A 27,182-nucleotide genomic window follows, 5' to 3' on the forward strand; every position below is an offset into this window, starting at 1 on the left:
TGCACTTCCAAGCTGGCCTGCTTCATAACACTTCCAAGCTGGCCTGCTTCATAGCACTTCCAGGCTGGCCTGCTTCACTGCACTTCCAAGCTGGCCTGCTTCATAACACGTCCAGGCTGGCTGCTTCATAGCACGGCCAATCTGACCTGCTTCAGAGCACTTCCAAGCTGGCTTGCTTCATAGCACGTCCAAGCTGGCTGCTTCATAGCACATCCAAGCTGACCTGCTCCATAGCACTTCCAAGCTGGCTTGCTTCATAGCACCTCCAGGCTGGCTGCTTCATAACACGTCCAAGCTGACCTGCTTCATAGCACGTCCAAGCTGCCTGCTTCATAGCACGTCCAGGATGGCCTGCTTCATTGCACTTCCAAGCTGGCTTGCTTCATAGAACTTCATAGCATGTCCAAGCTGACCTGCTTCATAGCACTTCCAAGCCGGCCTGCTTCATAGCGCTTCCAAGCTTCCTGCTTCATAGTGCTTCCAAGCTTCCTGCTTCATAGCACGTCCACGCCGGCCTGCTTAATAGCACTAGCAAGCGGCCTCCTTCATAGCACTTCCAAGCGGTCTGCTTCATAGCACTTCCAAGCCGGCCTGCTTCATAGCACTTCCAAGTTGGCCTGCTTCATAGCACTTCCCAGCTGCCTGCTTCATAGCACTTCCAAGCGGGCCTGCTTCATAGCGCTTCCAAGCTGGCCTGCTTCATAGCACTCCCAAGCTTCCTGCTTCATAGCGCTTCCAAGCCGGCCTGCTTCATAGCGCTTCCAAGCTTCCTGCTTCATAGTGCTTACAAGCTTCCTGCTTCATAGCGCTTCCATGCCGGTCTGCTTCATAGCGCTTTGAAGCTTCCTGCTTCATAGCACTTCCAAGCTTCCTGCTTCATAGCACTTCCAAGCTACCTGCTTCATATCGCTTGCAATCGGGACTGCTTCATAGCGCTTCCAAGCTACCTGCTTCATAGCACTTCCAAGCTTCCTGCTTCATAGCACTTCCAAGCTACCTGCTTCATAGCGCTTGCAAGCCGGCCTGCTTCATAGCACTTTCAAGCTACCTGGTTCATAGCACTTCCAATTGGCCTGCTTCATAGCACTTTCAAGCAGCCTGCTTCATAGCACTTCCAAGGTGGCCTGCTTCACAGCACGTCCAAGCTGGCCTGCTTCATAGCACTTCCAAGCGGGCCTGCTTAATAGCACTACCAAGCTGCCTGCTTCATAGCATGTCCAAGCTTGTCTGCTACGTAGCACTTCCAAGCTGGCCCGCTTCACAGCACTCCCAGGCTGGCTGCTTCATAGCACATCCAAGCTGACCTGCTTCATTGCACTTCCAGCCTGGTCTGCTTCATTGCATTGTCAAGCTGGCCTGCTTCATAACACTTCCAAGCTGGCCTGCTTCATAGCACTTCCAGGCTGGCCTGCTTCACTGCACTTCCAAGCTGGCGTGCTTCATAACACGTCCAGGCTGGCTGCTTCATAGCACGGCCAATCTGACCTGCTTCAGAGCACTTCCAAGCTGGCTTGCTTCATAGCACGTCCAAGCTGGCTGCTTCGTAGCACATCCAAGCTGACCTGCTTCATAGCACTTCCAAGCTGGCTTGCTTCATAGCACCTCCAGGCTGGCTGCTTCATAACACGTCCAAGCTGACCTGCTTCATAGCACGTCCAAGCTGCCTGCTTCATAGCACGTCCAGGCTGGCCTGCTTCATTGCACTTCCAAGCTGGCTTGCTTCATAGAACTTCCAGGCTGGCTGCTTCATAGCATGTCCAAGCTGACCTGCTTCATAGCACTTCCAAGCCGGCCTGCTTCATAGCGCTTCCAAGCTTCCTGCTTCATAGTGCTTTCAAGCTTCCTGCTTCATAGCGCTTCCAAGCCGGCCTGCTTCATAGCGCTTCCAAGCTTCCTGCTTCATAGCACTTCCAAGCGGGCCTGCTTCATAGCGCTTCCAAGCTGGCCTGCTTCATAGCACTCCCAAGCTTCCTGCTTCATAGCGCTTCCAAGCCGGCCTGCTTCATAGCGCTTCCAAGCTTCCTGCTTCATAGTGCTTACAAGCTTCCTGCTTCATAGCGCTTCCATGCCGGCCTGCTTCATAGCGCTTTGAAGCTTCCTGCTTCATAGCACTTCCAAGCTTCCTGCTTCATAGCACTTCCAAGCTACCTGCTTCATATCGCTTGCAATCGGGACTGCTTCATAGCGCTTCCAAGCTACCTGCTTCATAGCACTTCCAAGCTTCCTGCTTCATAGCACTTCCAAGCTACCTGCTTCATAGCGCTTGCAAGCCGGCCTGCTTCATAGCACTTTCAAGCTACCTGGTTCATAGCACTTCCAATTGGCCTGCTTCATAGCACTTTCAAGCAGCCTGCTTCATAGCACTTCCAAGGTGGCCTGCTTCACAGCACGTCCAAGCTGGCCTGCTTCATAGCACTTCCAAGCGGGCCTGCTTAATAGCACTACCAAGCTGCCTGCTTCATAGCATGTCCAAGCTTGTCTGCTACGTAGCACTTCCAAGCTGGCCCGCTTCACAGCACTCCCAGGCTGGCTGCTTCATAGCACGTCCAAGCTGACCTGCTTCATTGCACTTCCAGCCTGGTCTGCTTCATTGCACTGTCAAGCTGGCCTGCTTCATAACACTTCCAAGCTGGCCTGCTTCATAGCACTTCCAGGCTGGCCTGCTTCACTGCACTTCCAAGCTGGCGTGCTTCATAACACGTCCAGGCTGGCTGCTTCATAGCACGGCCAATCTGACCTGCTTCAGAGCACTTCCAAGCTGGCTTGCTTCATAGCACGTCCAAGCTGGCTGCTTCGTAGCACATCCAAGCTGACCTGCTTCATAGCACTTCCAAGCTGGCTTGCTTCATAGCACCTCCAGGCTGGCTGCTTCATAACACGTCCAAGCTGACCTGCTTCATAGCACGTCCAAGCTGCCTGCTTCATAGCACGTCCAGGCTGGCCTGCTTCATTGCACTTCCAAGCTGGCTTGCTTCATAGAACTTCCAGGCTGGCTGCTTCATAGCATGTCCAAGCTGACCTGCTTCATAGCACTTCCAAGCCGGCCTGCTTCATAGCGCTTCCAAGCTTCCTGCTTCATAGTGCTTTCAAGCTTCCTGCTTCATAGCACGTCCACGCCGGCCTGCTTAATAGCACTAGCAAGCGGCCTCCTTCATAGCACTTCCAAGCGGTCTGCTTCATAGCACTTCCAAGCCGGCCTGCTTCATAGCACTTCCAAGTTGGCCTGCTTCATAGCACTTCCAAGCTGCCTGCTTCATAGCACTTCCAAGCGGGCCTGCTTCATAGCGCTTCCAAGCTGGCCTGCTTCATAGCACTCCCAAGCTTCCTGCTTCATAGCGCTTCCAAGCCGGCCTGCTTCATAGCGCTTCCAAGCTTCCTGCTTCATAGTGCTTACAAGCTTCCTGCTTCATAGCGCTTCCATGCCGGCCTGCTTCATAGCGCTTTGAAGCTTCCTGCTTCATAGCACTTCCAAGCTTCCTGCTTCATAGCACTTCCAAGCTACCTGCTTCATAGCGCTTGCAATCGGGACTGCTTCATAGCGCTTCCAAGCTACCTGCTTCATAGCACTTCCAAGCTTCCTGCCTTATAGCACTTCCAAGCTACCTGCTTCATAGCGCTTGCAAGCCGGCCTGCTTCATAGCACTTTCAAGCTACCTGGTTCATAGCACTTCCAATTGGCCTGCTTCATAGCACTTTCAAGCGGCCTGCTTCATAGCACTTCCAAGGTGGCCTGCTTCACAGCACGTCCAAGCTGGCCTGCTTCATAGCACTTCCAAGCGGACCTGCTTAATAGCACTACCAAGCTGCCTGCTTCATAGCATGTCCAAGCTTGTCTGCTACGTAGCACTTCCAAGCTGGCCCGCTTCACAGCACTCCCAGGCTGGCCTGCTGCATGGCACTTCCAAACTGGCCTGATTCATGGCCTGCTTCATAGCACTTCCAAGCTGGCCTGCTTAATAGCACTACCAAGCTTCCTGCTTCACAGCATGTCCAAGCTGGTCTGATTCATAGCACTTCCAAGCTGGCCTGCTTCATAGCACTTCCAGGATGGCTGCTTCATAGCACCTCCAAGCTGCCTGCTTCATAGCTTTTCCAGTCTGGCCTGCTTCATCGCACTTCCAAGCTGACCTGCTCCATAGCACTTCTAATCTACCTGCTTCATAGCACTTGCAAGCTGGCCCGCTTCATAGCACTTTCAAGCGGCCTGCTTCATAGCACTTCCAAGCTGGCCTGCTTCAGAGAACTTCAAAGCTGCCTCCTTCATAGCACTTCCAGTCTGGCCTGCTTCATCGCACTTCCAAGCTGACCTGCTCCATAGCACTTCTAATCTACCTGCTTCATAGCACTTGCAAGCTGGCCCGCTTCATAGCACTTCCAAGTTGGTCTGCTTCATAGCACTTCCAAGCTGGCCTGCTTCATAGCACTTCCAAGTTGGTCTGCTTCATCGCACTTCCAAGCTGACCTGCTCCATAGCACTTCTAATCTACCTGCTTCATAGCACCTCCAAGCTGGCCCGCTTCATAGCACTTTCAAGCGGCCTGCTACATAGCACTTCCAAGCTGGCCTGCTTCAGAGAACTTCAAAGCTGCCTCCTTCATAGCACTTCCAAACTGCCTCCTTCATAGCACTTCCAGCCCGGCCTGGTTCATAGCACTCCCAAGCCGGTCTGCTTAATAGCACTAGCAAGCGGCCTGCTTCATAGCACTTCCAAGCGGTCTGCTTCATAGCACTTCCAAGCTGCCTGCTTCATAGCAGTTCCAAGCTGGCCTGCTCCACAGCGCTTCCAAGCTGGCCTGCTTCATAGTTCTTCCAAGCTTCCTGCTTCATAGCACTTCCAAGCTACCTGCTTCATAGCGCTTGCAATCGGGACTGCTTCATAGCGCTTCCAAGCTGGCCTGCTCCACAGCGCTTCCATGCCGGCCTGCTTCATAGCGCTTTTAAGCTTCCTGCTTCATAGCACTTCCAAGCTTCCTGCTTCATAGCACTTCCAAGCTACCTGCTTCATAGCGCTTGCAATCGGGACTGCTTCATAGCGCTTCCAAGCTACCTGCTTCATAGCACTTCCAAGCTTCCTGCCTTATAGCACTTCCAAGCTACCTGCTTCATAGCGCTTGCAAGCCGGCCTGCTTCATAGCACTTTCAAGCTACCTGGTTCATAGCACTTCCAATTGGCCTGCTTCATAGCACTTTCAAGCGGCCTGCTTCATAGCACTCCCAAGGTGGCCTGCTTCACAGCACGTCCAAGCTGGCCTGCTTCATAGCACTTCCAAGCGGGCCTGCTTAATAGCACTACCAAGCTGCCTGCTTCATAGCATGTCCAAGCTTGTCTGCTACGTAGCACTTCCAAGCTGGCCCGCTTCACAGCACTCCCAGGCTGGCCTGCTGCATGGCACTTCCAAACTGGCCTGATTCATGGCCTGCTTCATAGCACTTCCAAGCTGGCCTGCTTAATAGCACTACCAAGCTTCCTGCTTCACAGCATGTCCAAGCTGGTCTGATTCATAGCACTTCCAAGCTGGCCTGCTTCATAGCACTTCCAGGATGGCTGCTTCATAGCACCTCCAAGCTGCCTGCTTCATAGCACTTCCAGTCTGGCCTGCTTCATCGCACTTCCAAGCTGACCTGCTCCATAGCACTTCTAATCTACCTGCTTCATAGCACTTGCAAGCTGGCCCGCTTCATAGCACTTTCAAGCGGCCTGCTTCATAGCACTTCCAAGCTGGCCTGCTTCAGAGAACTTCAAAGCTGCCTCCTTCATAGCACTTCCAGTCTGGCCTGCTTCATCGCACTTCCAAGCTGACCTGCTCCATAGCACTTCTAATCTACCTGCTTCATAGCACTTGCAAGCTGGCCCGCTTCATAGCACTTCCAAGTTGGTCTGCTTCATAGCACTTCCAAGCTGGCCTGCTTCATAGCACTTCCAAGTTGGTCTGCTTCATCGCACTTCCAAGCTGACCTGCTCCATAGTACTTCTAATATACCTGCTTCATAGCACCTCCAAGCTGGCCCGCTTCATAGCACTTTCAAGCGGCCTGCTACATAGCACTTCCAAGCTGGCCTGCTTCAGAGAACTTCAAAGCTGCCTCCTTCATAGCACTTCCAAACTGCCTCCTTCATAGCACTTCCAGCCCGGCCTGGTTCATAGCACTCCCAAGCCGGTCTGCTTAATAGCACTAGCAAGCGGCCTGCTTCATAGCACTTCCAAGCGGTCTGCTTCATAGCACTTCCAAGCTGCCTGCTTCATAGCAGTTCCAAGCTGGCCTGCTCCACAGCGCTTCCAAGCTGGCCTGCTTCATAGTTCTTCCAAGCTTCCTGCTTCATAGCACTTCCAAGCTGGCCTGCTTCATAGCACTTCCAAGCTTCCTGCTTCATAGAACTTTCAAACTGGTCTGCTTCATACAATTCCTAGCTGGCCTGCTTCATAGCATTTCCAGGCTGGCCTGCTTCACTTCACTTCCAAGCTGGCCTGCTTCATAACACGTCCAGGCTGGCCTACTTCATAGCACGGCCAAGCTGACCTGCTTCATAGCACTTCCAAGCTGACCTGCTTCATAGGACTTCCAAGATGGCTTGCTTCATAGCACTTCCAGGCTGGCCTGCTTCATAGCACTTCCAAGCTGGCCTGATTTATAGCACGTCCAGGCTGGCCTGCATCATAGCACTTCAAGGCTGGCGCTTCATAGCACTTCTAAGCTTCCTGCTTCATAGCACTTCCAAGCTTCCCTGCATCACAGCACTTCCAGGCTGGTCTGCTTCATAGCACTTCCAAGCTGGCCTGCTTCATAGCACTTCCAGGCTGGCTGTTTCATACCACGTCCAAGCTGACCTGCTTCAAAGCACTTCCAAGCTGCCTGCTTCATAGCACTTCCAAGCTGTCTGCTTCAGAGTACTTCCAAGCTACCTGCTTCATAGCGCTTGCAAGCGGGCCTGCTTCATAGCGCTTCCAAGCTACCTGGTTCATAGCACTTCCAAGCTGCCTGCTTCATAGCACTTCCAAGCTGGCCTGCTTAATAGCACTTCCAATCTGGCCTACTTAATAGCACTTTCAAGCTGGCCTGCTTCATAGCACTTCCAAGTTGGTCTGCTTCATAGCACTTCCAAGCTGCCTGCTTCATAGCACTTCCAAGCTGGCCTGCTTCATAGCGCTTCCAAGCTGGCCTGCTTCATAGCGCTTCCAAGCTTCCTGCTTCATAGCGCTTCCAAGCCGGCCTGCTTCATAGCGCTTCCAAGCTTCCTGCTTCATAGCACTTCCAAGCTTCCTGCTTCGTAGCACTTCCAAGCGGTCTGCTTCATAGCACTTCCAAGCCGGCCTGCTTCGAAGCACTTCCAAGTTGGCCTGCTTCATAGCACTTCAAAGCTGCCTGCTTCATAGCACTTCCAAGCTGCCTGCTTCATAGCGCTTCCAAGCTGGACTGCTTCATAGTGCTTCCAAGCTTCCTGCTTCATAGCGTTTCAATGCCGGCCTGCTTCATAGCGCTTTCGAAGTTTCCTGCTTCATAGCACTTCCAAGCTTCCTGCTTCATAGCACTTCCAAGCTACCTGCTTCATAGCGCTTGCAATCGGGACTGCTTCATAGTGCTTCCAAGCTACCTGCTTCATAGCACTTCCAAGCTTCCTGCTTCATAGCACTTCCAAGCTACCTGCTTCATAGTGCTTGCAAGCCGGCCTGCTTCATAGCGCTTTCAAACTACCTGGTTCATAGCACTTCCAACTGGCCTGCTTCATAGCACTTTCAAGCGGCCTGCTTCATAGCACGTCCAAGCTGGCCTGCTTCATAGCACTTCCAAGCGGGCCTGCTTAATAGCACTACCATGCTGCCTGCTTCATAGCATGTCCAAGCTTGTCTGCTTCGTAACACTTCCAAGCTAGCTTGCTCCCAGGCTGGCCTGATGCATGGCACTTCCAAGCTGGCCTGATTCATGGCCTGCTTCATAGCAATTCCAAGCTGGCCTGCTTAATAGCACTACCAAGCTGGCCTGTTTCATAGCACTTCCAGGATGGCTGCTTCATAGCACGTCCAAGCTGACCTGCTTCATAGCACTTCCAAGCTGACCAGCTCCATAGCACTTCTAAGCTACCTGCTTCATAGCACTTCCAAGCTGGTCTGCTTTATAGCACTTCCAAACTGGCCTGCTTCATAGCACTTCCAAGCGAGCCTGCTTCATAACACTTCCAAGCTGCCTGCTTCATAGCACTTCCAAGCTGACTGCTTCATTGCACTTCCAAGCTGGTCTGCTTTATAGCACTTCCAAACTGGCCTGCTTCATAGCACCTCCAAGCTGTCCTGCTTCATAGCACTTCCAGGCTGGCTGCTTCATAGCACGTCCAAGCTGACCTGCTTCATTGCACTTCCAGGCTGGTCTGCTTCATTGCACTTCCAAGCTGGCCTGCTTCATAGCACTTCCAAGCTGGCCTGCTTCATAGCACTTACAGGCTGGCCTGCTTCACTGCACTTCCAAGCTGGATTGCTTCATAACACTTCCAAGCTGGCCTGCTTCATAGCACTTCCAGGCTGGCTGCTTCATAGCACGTCCAAGCTGACCTGCTTCATTGCACTTCCAGGCTAGTCTGCTTCATTGCACTTCCAAGCTGGCCTGCTTCATAGCACTTCCAAGCTGGTCTGCTTCATTGCACTTCCAGGCTGGCCTGCTTCATAGCACTTCCAGGCTGGCTGTTTCATAGCACGTCCAAGCTGACCTGCTTCATAGCACTTCCAAGCTGGCCTGCTTAGTAGCACTACCAAGCTGACCTGCTCCATAGAACTTCCAAGCAGACCTGCTTCATAGCACTTCCAAGCTGGCCTACTTAATAGCACTACCAAGCTCCCTGCTTCATAGCACTTCCAAGCTGGCCTGCTTCATAGCACTTCCAAACTGGCCTGCTTCATAGCACTTCCAGGCTGGCCTGCTTCACTGCACTTCCAAGCTGGCCTGCTTCATTGCACTTCCAGGCTGGCCTGCTTCATAGCACGTTCAAGCTGACCTGCTTCATAGCACTTCCAAGCTGGCTTGCCTCACAGCACTTCCAGGCTGGTTACTTCATAGCACGTCCAAGCTGACCTGCTTCATAGAACTTTGAAGCTGCCTGCTTCATAGCACTTCCAGGCTGGCCCGCTTCATAGCACTTCCAAACTGACCTGCTTCATAGCACGTCCAAGCTGCCTGCTTCATAGCACGTCCAGGCTGGCCTGCTTCATTGCACTTCCAAGCTGGCTTGCTTCATAGAACTTCCAGGCTGGCTGCTTCATAGCACGTCCAAGCTGACCTGCTTCATAGCACTTCCAAGCTGGCTTGCTTCATAGCATTTCCAGGCTGGCTGCTTAATAGCACTTCCAAGCTGGCCTGCTTCATAGCACTTCCAAGATGCCTGCTCCATAGCACTGCCAAGCTGGCCTGCTTTATAGTACTTCCAGGCTGGCCTGCTTCATAGCACTTCCAGGCTGGCTGCTTCATAGCACGTCCAAGCTGACCTGCTTCATAGCACTTCCAAGCTGGCGTGCTTCACAGCACTTCCAAGCTGGCCTGCTTCACAGCACTTCCAGGCTGGCTGCTTCATAGCACGTCCACGCTGACCTGCTTCATTGCACTTCCAGGCTGGTCTGCTTCATTGCACTTCCAAGCTGGCCTGCTTCATAGCACTTCCAAGCGGGCCTGCTTAATAGCACTACCAAGCTGCCTGCTTCATAGCATGTCCAAGCTTGTCTGCTTTGTAGCACTTCCAACATGGCCTGCCTCACAGCACTCCCAGGCTGGCCTGCTGCATGGCACTTCCAAGCTGGCCTGATTCATGGCCTGCTTCATAGCACTTCCAAGCTGGCCTACTTAATAGCACTACCAAGCTGCCTGCTTCATACCATGTCCAAGCTGGTCTGATTCATAGCACTTCCAAGCTGCCTGCTTCATAGCACTTCCAGGCTGGCCTGCTTCATTGCACTTCCAAGCTGGCTTCCTTCATAGCACTTCCAGGCTGGCTGCTTTGTAGCACGTCCAAGCTGACCTGCTTCATAGCACTTCCAAGCTGGCCTGCTTCATAGCACTTCCAAGATGGCCTGCTTCATAGCACTTCCAGGCTGGCTGCTTCATAGCACGTCCAAGCTTACCTGCTTCATTGCACTTCCAAGCTGGCCTGCTTCATAGCATTTCCAAGCTGGCCTGCTTCATAGCACTTCCAGGCTGGCCTGCTTCACTGCACTTCCAAGCTGGCCTGCTTCATAACACGTCCAGGCTGGCTACTTCTTAGCACGGCCAAGCTGACCTGCTTCAGAGCACTTCCAAGCTGGCTTGCATCATAGCATGTCCAGGCTGGCTGCTTCATAGCATTTCCAATCTGACCTGCTTCATAGCACGTCCAAGCTGCCTGCTTCATAGCACGTCCAGGCTGGCCTGCTTCATTGCACTTCCAAGCTGGCTTGCTTCATAGAACTTCCAGGCAGGCTGCTTCATAGCATGTTCAAGCTGACCTGCTTCATAGCACTTCCAAGCTGGCTTGCTTCATAGCACTTCCAGGCTGGCTGCTTAATAGCACTTCCAAGCTGGCCTGCTTCATAGCACTTCCAAGATGCCTGCTCCATAGCACTGCCAAGCTGGCCTGCTTTATAGTACTTCCAGGCTGGCCTGCTACATAGCACTTCCAGGCTGCCTGCTTCATAGCACTTCCAAGCTGACTGCTTCATAGCACTTCCAAGCTGGTCTGCTTTATAGCACTTCCAAACTGGCCTGCTTCATAGCACCTCCAAGCTGGCCTGCTTCATAGCACTTCCAGGCTGGCTGCTTCATAGCACGTCCAAGCTGACCTGCTTCATAGAACTTCCAAGCAGACCTGCTTCATAGCACTTCCAAGCTGGCCTACTTAATAGCACTACCAAGCTCCCTGCTTCATAGCACTTCCAAGCTGGCCTGCTTCATAGCACTTCCAAACTGGCCTGCTTCATAGCACTTCCAGGCTGGCCTGCTTCACTGCACTTCCAAGCTGGCCTGCTTCATTGCACTTCCAGGCTGGCCTGCTTCATAGCACGTTCAAGCTGACCTGCTTCATAGCACTTCCAAGCTGGCTTGCCTCACAGCACTTCCAGGCTGGTTACTTCATAGCACGTCCAAGCTGACCTGCTTCATAGAACTTTGAAGCTGCCTGCTTCATAGCACTTCCAGGCTGGCCCGCTTCATAGCACTTCCAAACTGACCTGCTTCATAGCACGTCCAAGCTGCCTGCTTCATAGCACGTCCAGGCTGGCCTGCTTCATTGCACTTCCAAGCTGGCTTGCTTCATAGAACTTCCAGGCTGGCTGCTTCATAGCACGTCCAAGCTGACCTGCTTCATAGCACTTCCAAGCTGGCTTGCTTCATAGCATTTCCAGGCTGGCTGCTTAATAGCACTTCCAAGCTGGCCTGCTTCATAGCACTTCCAAGATGCCTGCTCCATAGCACTGCCAAGCTGGCCTGCTTTATAGTACTTCCAGGCTGGCCTGCTTCATAGCACTTCCAGGCTGGCTGCTTCATAGCACGTCCAAGCTGACCTGCTTCATAGCACTTCCAAGCTGGCGTGCTTCACAGCACTTCCAAGCTGGCCTGCTTCACAGCACTTCCAGGCTGGCTGCTTCATAGCACGTCCACGCTGACCTGCTTCATTGCACTTCCAGGCTGGTCTGCTTCATTGCACTTCCAAGCTGGCCTGCTTCATAGCACTTCCAAGCGGGCCTGCTTAATAGCACTACCAAGCTGCCTGCTTCATAGCATGTCCAAGCTTGTCTGCTTTGTAGCACTTCCAACATGGCCTGCCTCACAGCACTCCCAGGCTGGCCTGCTGCATGGCACTTCCAAGCTGGCCTGATTCATGGCCTGCTTCATAGCACTTCCAAGCTGGCCTACTTAATAGCACTACCAAGCTGCCTGCTTCATACCATGTCCAAGCTGGTCTGATTCATAGCACTTCCAAGCTGCCTGCTTCATAGCACTTCCAGGCTGGCCTGCTTCATTGCACTTCCAAGCTGGCTTCCTTCATAGCACTTCCAGGCTGGCTGCTTTGTAGCACGTCCAAGCTGACCTGCTTCATAGCACTTCCAAGCTGGCCTGCTTCATAGCACTTCCAAGATGGCCTGCTTCATAGCACTTCCAGGCTGGCTGCTTCATAGCACGTCCAAGCTTACCTGCTTCATTGCACTTCCAAGCTGGCCTGCTTCATAGCATTTCCAAGCTGGCCTGCTTCATAGCACTTCCAGGCTGGCCTGCTTCACTGCACTTCCAAGCTGGCCTGCTTCATAACACGTCCAGGCTGGCTACTTCTTAGCACGGCCAAGCTGACCTGCTTCAGAGCACTTCCAAGCTGGCTTGCATCATAGCATGTCCAGGCTGGCTGCTTCATAGCATTTCCAATCTGACCTGCTTCATAGCACGTCCAAGCTGCCTGCTTCATAGCATGTCCAGGCTGGCCTGCTTCATTGCACTTCCAAGCTGGCTTGCTTCATAGAACTTCCAGGCAGGCTGCTTCATAGCATGTTCAAGCTGACCTGCTTCATAGCACTTCCAAGCTGGCTTGCTTCATAGCACTTCCAGGCTGGCTGCTTAATAGCACTTCCAAGCTGGCCTGCTTCATAGCACTTCCAAGATGCCTGCTCCATAGCACTGCCAAGCTGGCCTGCTTTATAGTACTTCCAGGCTGGCCTGCTTCATAGCACTTCCAGGCTGGCTGCTTCATAGCACGTCCAAGCTGCCTGCTTCATAGCACTTCCAAGCTGACTGCTTCATAGCACTTCCAAGCTGGTCTGCTTTATAGCACTTCCAAACTGGCCTGCTTCATAGCACCTCCAAGCTGGCCTGCTTCATAGCACTTCCAGGCTGGCTGCTTCATAGCACGTCCAAGCTGACCTGCTTCATTGCACTTCCAGGCTGGTCTGCTTCATTGCACTTCCAAGCTGGCCTGCTTCATAGCACTTCCAAGCTGGCCTGCTTCATAGCACTTCCAGGCTGGCCTGCTTCACTGCACTTCCAAGCTGGCCTGCTTCATAACACTTCCAAGCTGGCCTGCTTCATAGCACTTCCAGGCTGGCTGCTTCATAGCACGTCCAAGCTGACCTGCTTCATTGCACTTCCAGGTTGGTCTGCTTCATTGCACTTCCAAGCTGGCCTGCTTCATAGCACTTCCAAGCTGGTCTGCTTCATTGCACTTCCAAGCTGGCCTGCTTCATAGCACTTCCAGGCTGGCTGCTTCATAGCACGTCCAAGCTGACCTGCTTCATAGCACTTCCAAGCTGGCCTGCATAGTAGCACTACCAAGCTGACCTGCTCCATAGAACTTCCAAGCAGACCTGCTTCATAGCACTTCCAAGCTGGCCTACTTAATAGCACTACCAAGCTCCCTGCTTCATAGCACTTCCAAGCTGGCCTGCTTCATAGCACTTCCAAACTGGCCTGCTTCATAGCACTTCCAGGCTGGCCTGCTTCACTGCACTTCCAAGCTGACCTGCTTCATAGCACTTCCGAGCTGGGTTGCTTCATAGCACCTCCAGGCTGGCTGCTTCATAGCATTTCCAATCTGACCTGCTTCATAGCACGTCCAAGCTGCCTGCTTCATAGCACGTCCAGGCTGGCCTGCTTCATTGCACTTCCAAGCTGGCTTGCTTCATAGAACTTCCAGGCAGGCTGCTTCATAGCATGTTCAAGCTGACCTGCTTCATAGCACTTCCAAGCTGGCTTGCTTCATAGCACTTCCAGGCTGGCTGCTTAATAGCACTTCCAAGCTGGCCTGCTTCATAGCACTTCCAAGATGCCTGCTCCATAGCACTGCCAAGCTGGCCTGCTTTATAGTACTTCCAGGCTGGCCTGCTTCATAGCACTTCCAGGCTGGCTGCTTCATAGCACGTCCAAGCTGCCTGCTTCATAGCACTTCCAAGCTGACTGCTTCATAGCACTTCCAAGCTGGTCTGCTTTATAGCACTTCCAAACTGGCCTGCTTCATAGCACCTCCAAGCTGGCCTGCTTCATAGCACTTCCAGGCTGGCTGCTTCATAGCACGTCCAAGCTGACCTGCTTCATTGCACTTCCAGGCTGGTCTGCTTCATTGCACTTCCAAGCTGGCCTGCTTCATAGCACTTCCAAGCTGGCCTGCTTCATAGCACTTCCAGGCTGGCCTGCTTCACTGCACTTCCAAGCTGGCCTGCTTCATAACACTTCCAAGCTGGCCTGCTTCATAGCACTTCCAGGCTGGCTGCTTCATAGCACGTCCAAGCTGACCTGCTTCATTGCACTTCCAGGCTGGTCTGCTTCATTGCACTTCCAAGCTGGCCTGCTTCATAGCACTTCCAAGCTGGTCTGCTTCATTGCACTTCCAAGCTGGCCTGCTTCATAGCACTTCCAGGCTGGCTGCTTCATAGCACGTCCAAGCTGACCTGCTTCATAGCACTTCCAAGCTGGCCTGCATAGTAGCACTACCAAGCTGACCTGCTCAATAGAACTTCCAAGCAGACATGCTTCATAGCACTTCCAAGCTGGCCTACTTAATAGCACTACCAAGCTCCCTGCTTCATAGCACTTCCAAGCTGGCCTGCTTCATAGCACTTCCAAACTGGCCTGCTTCATAGCACTTCCAGGCTGGCCTGCTTCACTGCACTTCCAAGCTGGCCTGCTTCATAGCACTTCCAGGCTGGCCTGCTTCATAGCACGTCCAAGCTGACCTGCTTCATAGCACTTTCAAGCTGGCTTGCCTCACAGCACTTCCAGGCTGGTTACTTCATAGCACGTCCAAGCTGACCTGCTTCATAGAACTTTGAAGCTGCCTGCTTCATAGCACTTCCAGGCTGGCCTGCTTCATAGCGCTTCCAAGCTGACCTGCTTCATAGCACGTCCAAGCTGCCTGCTTCATAGCACGTCCAGGCTGGCCTGCTTCATTGCTCTTCCAAGCTGGCTTGCTTCATAGAACTTCCAGGCTGGCTGCTTCATAGCACGTCCAAGCTGACCTGCTTCATAGCACTTCCAAGCTGGCTTGCTTCATAGCACTTCCAGGCTGGCTGCTTAATAGCACTTCCAAGCTGGCCTGCTTCATAGCACTTACAAGATGCCTGCTCCATAGCACTGCCAAGCTTGCCTGCTTTATAGTACTTCCAGGCTGGCCTGCTTCATAGCACTTCCAGGCTGGCTGCTTCATAGCACGTCCAAGCTGACCTGCTTCATAGCACTTCCAAGCTGGCGTGCTTCATAGCACTTCCAAGCTGGCCTGCTTCATAGCACTTCCAGGCTGGCTGCTTCATAGCACGGCCAAGCTGACCTGCTTCATTGCACTTCCAGGCTGGTCTGCTTCATTGCACTTCCAAGCTGGCCTGCTTCATAGCACTTCCAAGCAGGCCTGCTTAATAGCACTACCAAGCTGCCTGCTTCATAGCATGTCCAAGCTTGTCTGCTTTGTAGCACTTCCAACATGGCCTGCCTCACAGCACTCCCAGGCTGGCCTGCTGCATGGCACTTCCAAGCTGGCCTGATTCATGGCCTGCTTCATAGCACTTCCAAGCTGGCCTGCTTAATAGCACTACCAAGCTGCCTGCTTCATACCATGTCCAAGCTGGTCTGCTTCATAGCACTTCCAGGCTGGCCTGCTTCATTGCACTTCCAAGCTGGCTTCATTCATAGCACTTCCAGGCTGGCTGCTTTATAGCACGTCCAAGCTGACCTGCTTCATAGCACTTCCAAGCTGGCCTGCTTCATAGCACTTCCAAGCTGGCTTGCTTCATAGCACTTCCAGGCTGGCTGCTTAATAGCACTTCCAAGCTGGCCTGCTTCATAGCACTTACAAGATGCCTGCTCCATAGCACTGCCAAGCTTGCCTGCTTTATAGTACTTCCAGGCTGGCCTGCTTCATAGCACTTCCAGGCTGGCTGCTTCATAGCACGTCCAAGCTGACCTGCTTCATAGCACTTCCAAGCTGGCGTGCTTCATAGCACTTCCAAGCTGGCCTGCTTCATAGCACTTCCAGGCTGGCTGCTTCATAGCACGGCCAAGCTGACCTGCTTCATTGCACTTCCAGGCTGGTCTGCTTCATTGCACTTCCAAGCTGGCCTGCTTCATAGCACTTCCAAGCAGGCCTGCTTAATAGCACTACCAAGCTGCCTGCTTCATAGCATGTCCAAGCTTGTCTGCTTTGTAGCACTTCCAACATGGCCTGCCTCACAGCACTCCCAGGCTGGCCTGCTGCATGGCACTTCCAAGCTGGCCTGATTCATGGCCTGCTTCATAGCACTTCCAAGCTGGCCTGCTTAATAGCACTACCAAGCTGCCTGCTTCATACCATGTCCAAGCTGGTCTGCTTCATAGCACTTCCAGGCTGGCCTGCCTCATTGCACTTCCAAGCTGGCTTCATTCATAGCACTTCCAGGCTGGCTGCTTTATAGCACGTCCAAGCTGACCTGCTTCATAGCACTTCCAAGCTGGCCTGCTTCATAGCACTTCCAAGCTGGCCTGCTTCATAGCACTTCCAGGCTGGCTGCTTCATAGCACGTCCAAGCTGACCTGCTTTATTGCACTTCCAGGCTGGTCTGCTTCATTGCACTTCCAAGCTGGCCTGCTTCATAGCACTTCCAAGCTGGCCTGCTTCATAGCACTTCCAGGCTGGCCTGCTTCACTGCACTTCCAAGCTGGCCTGCTTCATAACACGTCCAGGCTGGCTACTTCTTAGCACGGCCAAGCTGACCTGCTTCAGAGCACTTCCAAGCTGGCTTGCTTCATAGCATGTCCAGGCTGGCTGTTTCATAGCACATCCAAGCTGACCTGCTTCATAGCACTTCCGAGCTGGGTTGCTTCATAGCACCTCCAGGCTGGCTGCTTCATAGCATGTCCAATCTGACCTGCTTCATAGCACGTCCATGCTGCCTGCTTCATAGCACGTCCAGGCTGGCCTGCTTCATTGCACTTCCAAGCTGGCTTGCTTCATAGAACTTCCAGGCTGGCCCGCTTCATAGCACTTCCAAACTGACCTGTTTCATAGCACGTCCAAGCTGCCTGCTTCATAGTACGTCCAGGCTGGCCTGCTTCATTGCACTTTCAAGCTGGCTTGCTTCATAGCATTTCCAGGCTGGCTGCTTAATAGCACTTCCAAGCTGGCCTGATTCATGGTCTGCTTCATTGCACTTCCAAGCTGGCCTGCTTAATAGCACTTCCAAGCTGGCCTGCTTCATAGCACTTCCAGGCTGGCCTGCTTCACTGCACTTCCAAGCTGGCCTGCTTCATAACACGTCCAGGCTGGCTACTTCTTAGCACGGCCAAGCTGACCTGCTTCAGAGCACTTCCAAGCTGGCTTGCTTCATAGCATGTCCAGGCTGGCTGTTTCATAGCACATCCAAGCTGACCTGCTTCATAGCACTTCCGAGCTGGGTTGCTTCATAGCACCTCCAGGCTGGCTGCTTCATAGCATGTCCAATCTGACCTGCTTCATAGCACTTCCAAGCTGGCTTGCTTCATAGCACTTCCAGGCTGGCTGCTTAATAGCACTTCCAAGCTGGCCTGCTTCATAGCACTTACAAGATGCCTGCTCCATAGCACTGCCAAGCTTGCCTGCTTTATAGTACTTCCAGGCTGGCCTGCTTCATAGCACTTCCAGGCTGGCTGCTTCATAGCACGTCCAAGCTGACCTGCTTCATAGCACTTCCAAGCTGGCGTGCTTCATAGCACTTCCAAGCTGGCCTGCTTCATAGCACTTCCAGGCTGGCTGCTTCATAGCACGGCCAAGCTGACCTGCTTCATTGCACTTCCAGGCTGGTCTGCTTCATTGCACTTCCAAGCTGGCCTGCTTCATAGCACTTCCAAGCAGGCCTGCTTAATAGCACTACCAAGCTGCCTGCTTCATAGCATGTCCAAGCTTGTCTGCTTTGTAGCACTTCCAACATGGCCTGCCTCACAGCACTCCCAGGCTGGCCTGCTGCATGGCACTTCCAAGCTGGCCTGATTCATGGTCTGCTTCATTGCACTTCCAAGCTGGCCTGCTTAATAGCACTTCCAAGCTGGCCTGCTTCATAGCACTTCCAGGCTGGCCTGCTTCACTGCACTTCCAAGCTGGCCTGCTTCATAACACGTCCAGGCTGGCTACTTCTTAGCACGGCCAAGCTGACCTGCTTCAGAGCACTTCCAAGCTGGCTTGCTTCATAGCATGTCCAGGCTGGCTGTTTCATAGCACATCCAAGCTGACCTGCTTCATAGCACTTCCGAGCTGGGTTGCTTCATAGCACCTCCAGGCTGGCTGCTTCATAGCATGTCCAATCTGACCTGCTTCATAGCACGTCCATGCTGCCTGCTTCATAGCACGTCCAGGCTGGCCTGCTTCATTGCACTTCCAAGCTGGCTTGCTTCATAGAACTTCCAGGCTGGCCCGCTTCATAGCACTTCCAAACTGACCTGTTTCATAGCACGTCCAAGCTGCCTGCTTCATAGTACGTCCAGGCTGGCCTGCTTCATTGCACTTCCAAGCTGGCTTGCTTCATAGCATTTCCAGGCTGGCTGCTTAATAGCACTTCCAAGCTGGCCTGCTTCATAGCACTTCCAAGATGCCTGCTCCATAGCACTGCCAAGCTGGCCTGCTTTATAGTACTTCCAGGCTGGCCTGCTTCATAGCACTTCCAGGCTGGCTGCTTCATAGCACGTCCAAGCTGACCTGCTTCATAGCACTTCCAAGCTGGCGTGCTTCACAGCACTTCCAAGCTGGCCTGCTTCATAGCACTTCCAGGCTGGCTGCTTCATAGCACGTCCAAGCTGACCTGCTTCATTGCACTTCCAGGCTGGTCTGCTTCATTGCACTTCCAAGCTGGCCTGCTTCATAGCACTTCCAAGCGGGCCTGCTTAATAGCACTACCAAGCTGCCTGCTTCATAGCATGTCCAAGCTTGTCTGCTTTATAGCACTTCCAACATGGCCTGCCTCACACCACTCCCAGGCTGGCCTGCTGCATGGCACTTCCAAGCTGGCCTGATTCATGGCCTGCTTCATAGCACTTCCAAGCTGGCCTGCTTAATAGCAGTACCAAGCTTCCTGCTTCATACCATGTCCAAGCTGGTCTGCTTCATAGCACTTCCAGGCTGGCCTGCTTCATTGCACTTCCAAGCTGGCTTCATTCATAGCACTTCCAGGCTGGCTGCTTTATAGCACGTCCAAGCTGACCTGCTTCATAGCACTTCCAAGCTGGCCTGCTTCATAGCACTTCCAAGCTGGCTTGCTTCATAGCACTTCCAGGCTGGCTGCTTAATAGCACTTCCAAGCTGGCCTGCTTCATAGCACTTACAAGATGCCTGCTCCATAGCACTGCCAAGCTTGCCTGCTTTATAGTACTTCCAGGCTGGCCTGCTTCATAGCACTTCCAGGCTGGCTGCTTCATAGCACGTCCAAGCTGACCTGCTTCATAGCACTTCCGAGCTGGGTTGCTTCATAGCACCTCCAGGCTGGCTGCTTCATAGCATGTCCAATCTGACCTGCTTCATAGCACGTCCATGCTGCCTGCTTCATAGCACGCCCAGGCTGGCCTGCTTCATTGCACTTCCAAGCTGGCTTGCTTCATAGAACTTCCAGGCTGGCCCGCTTCATAGCACTTCCAAACTGACCTGTTTCATAGCACGTCCAAGCTGCCTGCTTCATAGTACGTCCAGGCTGGCCTGCTTCATTGCACTTCCAAGCTGGCTTGCTTCATAGCATTTCCAGGCTGGCTGCTTAATAGCACTTCCAAGCTGGCCTGCTTCATAGCACTTCCAAGATGCCTGCTCCATAGCACTGCCAAGCTGGCCTGCTTTATAGTACTTCCAGGCTGGCCTGCTTCATAGCACTTCCAGGCTGGCTGCTTCATAGCACGTCCAAGCTGACCTGCTTCATAGCACTTCCAAGCTGGCGTGCTTCACAGCACTTCCAAGCTGGCCTGCTTCATAGCACTTCCAGGCTGGCTGCTTCATAGCACGTCCAAGCTGACCTGCTTCATTGCACTTCCAGGCTGGTCTGCTTCATTGCACTTCCAAGCTGGCCTGCTTCATAGCACTTCCAAGCGGGCCTGCTTAATAGCACTACCAAGCTGCCTGCTTCATAGCATGTCCAAGCTTGTCTGCTTTATAGCACTTCCAACATGGCCTGCCTCACACCACTCCCAGGCTGGCCTGCTGCATGGCACTTCCAAGCTGGCCTGATTCATGGCCTGCTTCATAGCACTTCCAAGCTGGCCTGCTTAATAGCACTACCAAGCTGCCTGCTTCATACCATGTCCAAGCTGGTCTGCTTCATAGCACTTCCAGGCTGGCCTGCTTCATTGCACTTCCAAGCTGGCTTCATTCATAGCACTTCCAGGCTGGCTGCTTTATAGCACGTCCAAGCTGACCTGCTTCATAGCACTTCCAAGCTGGCCTGCTTCATAGCACTTCCAAGCTGGCTTGCTTCATAGCACTTCCAGGCTGGCTGCTTAATAGCACTTCCAAGCTGGCCTGCTTCATAGCACTTACAAGATGCCTGCTCCATAGCACTGCCAAGCTTGCCTGCTTTATAGTACTTCCAGGCTGGCCTGCTTCATAGCACTTCCAGGCTGGCTGCTTCATAGCACGTCCAAGCTGACCTGCTTCATAGCACTTCCAAGCTGGCGTGCTTCATAGCACTTCCAAGCTGGCCTGCTTCATAGCACTTCCAGGCTGGCTGCTTCATAGCACGGCCAAGCTGACCTGCTTCATTGCACTTCCAGGCTGGTCTGCTTCATTGCACTTCCAAGCTGGCCTGCTTCATAGCACTTCCAAGCAGGCCTGCTTAATAGCACTACCAAGCTGCCTGCTTCATAGCATGTCCAAGCTTGTCTGCTTTGTAGCACTTCCAACATGGCCTGCCTCACAGCACTCCCAGGCTGGCCTGCTGCATGGCACTTCCAAGCTGGCCTGATTCATGGTCTGCTTCATTGCACTTCCAAGCTGGCCTGCTTAATAGCACTTCCAAGCTGGCCTGCTTCATAGCACTTCCAGGCTGGCCTGCTTCACTGCACTTCCAAGCTGGCCTGCTTCATAACACGTCCAGGCTGGCTACTTCTTAGCACGGCCAAGCTGACCTGCTTCAGAGCACTTCCAAGCTGGCTTGCTTCATAGCATGTCCAGGCTGGCTGTTTCATAGCACATCCAAGCTGACCTGCTTCATAGCACTTCCGAGCTGGGTTGCTTCATAGCACCTCCAGGCTGGCTGCTTCATAGCATGTCCAATCTGACCTGCTTCATAGCACGTCCATGCTGCCTGCTTCATAGCACGTCCAGGCTGGCCTGCTTCATTGCACTTCCAAGCTGGCTTGCTTCATAGAACTTCCAGGCTGGCCCGCTTCATAGCACTTCCAAACTGACCTGTTTCATAGCACGTCCAAGCTGCCTGCTTCATAGTACGTCCAGGCTGGCCTGCTTCATTGCACTTCCAAGCTGGCTTGCTTCATAGCATTTCCAGGCTGGCTGCTTAATAGCACTTCCAAGCTGGCCTGCTTCATAGCACTTCCAAGATGCCTGCTCCATAGCACTGCCAAGCTGGCCTGCTTTATAGTACTTCCAGGCTGGCCTGCTTCATAGCACTTCCAGGCTGGCTGCTTCATAGCACGTCCAAGCTGACCTGCTTCATAGCACTTCCAAGCTGGCGTGCTTCACAGCACTTCCAAGCTGGCCTGCTTCATAGCACTTCCAGGCTGGCTGCTTCATAGCACGTCCAAGCTGACCTGCTTCATTGCACTTCCAGGCTGGTCTGCTTCATTGCACTTCCAAGCTGGCCTGCTTCATAGCACTTCCAAGCGGGCCTGCTTAATAGCACTACCAAGCTGCCTGCTTCATAGCATGTCCAAGCTTGTCTGCTTTATAGCACTTCCAACATGGCCTGCCTCACACCACTCCCAGGCTGGCCTGCTGCATGGCACTTCCAAGCTGGCCTGATTCATGGCCTGCTTCATAGCACTTCCAAGCTGGCCTGCTTAATAGCACTACCAAGCTGCCTGCTTCATACCATGTCCAAGCTGGTCTGCTTCATAGCACTTCCAGGCTGGCCTGCTTCATTGCACTTCCAAGCTGGCTTCATTCATAGCACTTCCAGGCTGGCTGCTTTATAGCACGTCCAAGCTGACCTGCTTCATAGCACTTCCAAGCTGGCCTGCTTCATAGCACTTCCAAGCTGGCTTGCTTCATAGCACTTCCAGGCTGGCTGCTTAATAGCACTTCCAAGCTGGCCTGCTTCATAGCACTTACAAGATGCCTGCTCCATAGCACTGCCAAGCTTGCCTGCTTTATAGTACTTCCAGGCTGGCCTGCTTCATAGCACTTCCAGGCTGGCTGCTTCATAGCACGTCCAAGCTGACCTGCTTCATAGCACTTCCAAGCTGGCGTGCTTCATAGCACTTCCAAGCTGGCCTGCTTCATAGCACTTCCAGGCTGGCTGCTTCATAGCACGGCCAAGCTGACCTGCTTCATTGCACTTCCAGGCTGGTCTGCTTCATTGCACTTCCAAGCTGGCCTGCTTCATAGCACTTCCAAGCAGGCCTGCTTAATAGCACTACCAAGCTGCCTGCTTCATAGCATGTCCAAGCTTGTCTGCTTTGTAGCACTTCCAACATGGCCTGCCTCACAGCACTCCCAGGCTGGCCTGCTGCATGGCACTTCCAAGCTGGCCTGATTCATGGCCTGCTTCATAGCACTTCCAAGCTGGCCTGCTTAATAGCACTACCAAGCTGCCTGCTTCATACCATGTCCAAGCTGGTCTGCTTCATAGCACTTCCAGGCTGGCCTGCTTCATTGCACTTCCAAGCTGGCTTCATTCATAGCACTTCCAGGCTGGCTGCTTTATAGCACGTCCAAGCTGACCTGCTTCATAGCACTTCCAAGCTGGCCTGCTTCATAGCACTTCCAAGCTGGCCTGCTTCATAGCACTTCCAGGCTGGCTGCTTCATAGCACGTCCAAGCTGACCTGCTTTATTGCACTTCCAGGCTGGTCTGCTTCATTGCACTTCCAAGCTGGCCTGCTGCATAGCACTTCCAAGCTGGCCTGCTTCATAGCACTTCCAGGCTGGCCTGCTTCACTGCACTTCCAAGCTGGCCTGCTTCATAACACGTCCAGGCTGGCTACTTCTTAGCACGGCCAAGCTGACCTGCTTCAGAGCACTTCCAAGCTGGCTTGCTTCATAGCATGTCCAGGCTGGCTGTTTCATAGCACATCCAAGCTGACATGCTTCATAGCACTTCCGAGCTGGGTTGCTTCATAGCACCTCCAGGCTGGCTGCTTCATAGCATGTCCAATCTGACCTGCTTCATAGCACGTCCATGCTGCCTGCTTCATAGCACGTCCAGGCTGGCCTGCTTCATTGCACTTCCAAGCTGGCTTGCTTCATAGAACTTCCAGGCTGGCCCGCTTCATAGCACTTCCAAACTGACCTGTTTAATAGCACGTCCAAGCGGCCTGCTTCATAGTACGTCCAGGCTGGCCTGCTTCATTGCACTTCCAAGCTGGCTTGCTTCATAGAACTTCCAGGCTGGCTGCTTCATAGCACGTCCAAGCTGACCTGCTTCATAGCACTTCCAAGCTGGCTTGCTTCATAGCATTTCCAGGCTGGCTGCTTAATAGCACTTCCAAGCTGGCCTGCTTCATAGCACTTCCAAGATGCCTGCTCCATAGCACTGCCAAGCTGGCCTGCTTTATAGTACTTCCAGGCTGGCCTGCTTCATAGCACTTCCAGGCTGGCTGCTTCATAGCACGTCCAAGCTGACCTGCTTCATAGCACTTCCAAGCTGGCGTGCTTCACAGCACTTCCAAGCTGAACTGCTTCATAGCACTTCCAGGCTGGCTGCTTCTTAGCACGTCCAAGCTGACCTGCTTCATTGCACTTCCAGGCTGGTCTGCTTCATTGCACTTCCAAGCTGGCCTGCTTCATAGCACTTCCAAGCGGGCCTGCTTAATAGCACTACCAAGCTGCCTGCTTCATAGCATGTCCAAGCTTGTCTGCTTTATAGCACTTCCAACATGGCCTGCCTCACAGCACTCCCAGGCTGGCCTGCTGCATGGCACTTCCAAGCTGGCCTGATTCATGGCCTGCTTCATAGCACTTCCAAGCTGGCCTACTTAATAGCACTACCAAGCTGCCTGCTTCATACCATGTCCAAGCTGGTCTGATTCATAGCACTTCCAAGCTGCCTGCTTCATAGCACTTCCAGGCTGGCCTGCTTCATTGCACTTCCAAGCTGGCTTCCTTCATAGCACTTCCAGGCTGGCTGCTTTGTAGCACGTCCAAGCTGACCTGCTTCATAGCACTTCCAAGCTGGCCTGCTTCATAGCACTTCCAAGATGGCCTGCTTCATAGCACTTCCAGGCTGGCTGCTTCATAGCACGTCCAAGCTGACCTGCTTCATTGCACTTCCAGGCTGGTCTGCTTCATTGCACTTCCAAGCTGGCCTGCTTCATAGCACTTCCAAGCTGGCCTGCTTCATAGCACTTCCAGGCTGGCCTGCTTCACTGCACTTCCAAGCTGGCCTGCTTCATAACACGTCCAGGCTGGCTACTTCTTAGCACGGCCAAGCTGACCTGCTTCATAGCACTTCCAAGCTGACTGCTTCATAGCACTTCCAAGCTGGTCTGCTTTATAGCACTTCCAAACTGGCCTGCTTCATAGCACCTCCAAGCTGGCCTGCTTCATAGCACTTCCAGGCTGGCTGCTTCATAGCACGTCCAAGCTGACCTGCTTCATAGCACTTCCAAGATGCCTGCTCCATAGCACTGCCAAGCTGGCCTGCTTTATAGTACTTCCAGGCTGGCCTGCTTCATAGCACTTCCAGGCTGGCTGCTTCATAGCACGTCCAAGCTGCCTGCTTCATAGCACTTCCAAGCTGACTGCTTCATAGCACTTCCAAGCTGGTCTGCTTTATAGCACTTCCAAACTGGCCTGCTTCATAGCACCTCCAAGCTGGCCTGCTTCATAGCACTTCCAGGCTGGCTGCTTCATAGCACGTCCAAGCTGACCTGCTTCATTGCACTTCCAGGCTGGTCTGCTTCATTGCACTTCCAAGCTGGCCTGCTTCATAGCACTTCCAAGCTGGCCTGCTTCATAGCACTTCCAGGCTGGCCTGCTTCACTGCACTTCCAAGCTGGCCTGCTTCATAACACTTCCAAGCTGGCCTGCTTCATAGCACTTCCAGGCTGGCTGCTTCATAGCACGTCCAAGCTGACCTGCTTCATTGCACTTCCAGGCTGGTCTGCTTCATTGCACTTCCAAGCTGGCCTGCTTCATAGCACTTCCAAGCTGGTCTGCTTCATTGCACTTCCAAGCTGGCCTGCTTCATAGCACTTCCAGGCTGGCTGCTTCATAGCACGTCCAAGCTGACCTGCTTCATAGCACTTCCAAGCTGGCCTGCATAGTAGCACTACCAAGCTGACCTGCTCCATAGAACTTCCAAGCAGACCTGCTTCATAGCACTTCCAAGCTGGCCTACTTAATAGCACTACCAAGCTCCCTGCTTCATAGCACTTCCAAGCTGGCCTGCTTCATAGCACTTCCAAACTGGCCTGCTTCATAGCACTTCCAGGCTGGCCTGCTTCACTGCACTTCCAAGCTGGCCTGCTTCATAGCACTTCCAGGCTGGCCTGCTTCATAGCACGTCCAAGCTGACCTGCTTCATAGCACTTTCAAGCTGGCTTGCCTCACAGCACTTCCAGGCTGGTTACTTCATAGCACGTCCAAGCTGACCTGCTTCATAGAACTTTGAAGCTGCCTGCTTCATAGCACTTCCAGGCTGGCCTGCTTCATAGCGCTTCCAAGCTGACCTGCTTCATAGCACGTCCAAGCTGCCTGCTTCATAGCACGTCCAGGCTGGCCTGCTTCATTGCACTTCCAAGCTGGCTTGCTTCATAGAACTTCCAGGCTGGCTGCTTCATAGCACGTCCAAGCTGACCTGCTTCATAGCACTTCCAAGCTGGCTTGCTTCATAGCACTTCCAGGCTGGCTGCTTAATAGCACTTCCAAGCTGGCCTGCTTCATAGCACTTACAAGATGCCTGCTCCATAGCACTGCCAAGCTTGCCTGCTTTATAGTACTTCCAGGCTGGCCTGCTTCATAGCACTTCCAGGCTGGCTGCTTCATAGCACGTCCAAGCTGACCTGCTTCATAGCACTTCCAAGCTGGCGTGCTTCATAGCACTTCCAAGCTGGCCTGCTTCATAGCACTTCCAGGCTGGCTGCTTCATAGCACGGCCAAGCTGACCTGCTTCATTGCACTTCCAGGCTGGTCTGCTTCATTGCACTTCCAAGCTGGCCTGCTTCATAGCACTTCCAAGCAGGCCTGCTTAATAGCACTACCAAGCTGCCTGCTTCATAGCATGTCCAAGCTTGTCTGCTTTGTAGCACTTCCAACATGGCCTGCCTCACAGCACTCCCAGGCTGGCCTGCTGCATGGCACTTCCAAGCTGGCCTGATTCATGGCCTGCTTCATAGCACTTCCAAGCTGGCCTGCTTAATAGCACTACCAAGCTGCCTGCTTCATACCATGTCCAAGCTGGTCTGATTCATAGCACTTCCAAGCTGCCTGCTTCATAGCACTTCCAGGCTGGCCTGCTTCATTGCACTTCCAAGCTGGCTTCATTCATAGCACTTCCAGGCTGGCTGCTTTGTAGCACTACCAAGCTGACCTGCTTCATAGCACTTCCAAGCTGGCCTGCTTCATAGCACTTCCAAGCTGACCTGCTTCATAGCACTTGCAGGCTGGCTGCTTCATAGCACGTCCAAGCTGACCTGCTTTATTGCACTTCCAGGCTGGTCTGCTTCATTGCACTTCCAAGCTGGCCTGCTTCATAGCACTTCCAAGCTGGCCTGCTTCATAGCACTTCCAGGCTGGCCTGCTTCACTGCACTTCCAAGCTGGCCTGCTTCATAACACGTCCAGGCTGGCTACTTCTTAGCACGGCCAAGCTGACCTGCTTCAGAGCACTTCCAAGCTGGCTTGCTTCATAGCATGTCCAGGCTGGCTGTTTCATAGCACATCCAAGCTGACCTGCTTCATAGCACTTCCGAGCTGGGTTGCTTCATAGCACCTCCAGGCTGGCTGCTTCATAGCATGTCCAATCTGACCTGCTTCATAGCACGTCCATGCTGCCTGCTTCATAGCACGTCCAGGCTGGCCTGCTTCATTGCACTTCCAAGCTGGCTTGCTTCATAGAACTTCCAGGCTAGCTGCTTCATAGCACGTTCAAGCTGACCTGCTT

This window comes from Ambystoma mexicanum, chromosome 12 (assembly GCF_040938575.1).
Source record: "Ambystoma mexicanum isolate Mex_15411 chromosome 12, UKY_AmexF1_1, whole genome shotgun sequence".
NCBI classification, from domain to species: domain Eukaryota; kingdom Metazoa; phylum Chordata; class Amphibia; order Caudata; family Ambystomatidae; genus Ambystoma; species Ambystoma mexicanum.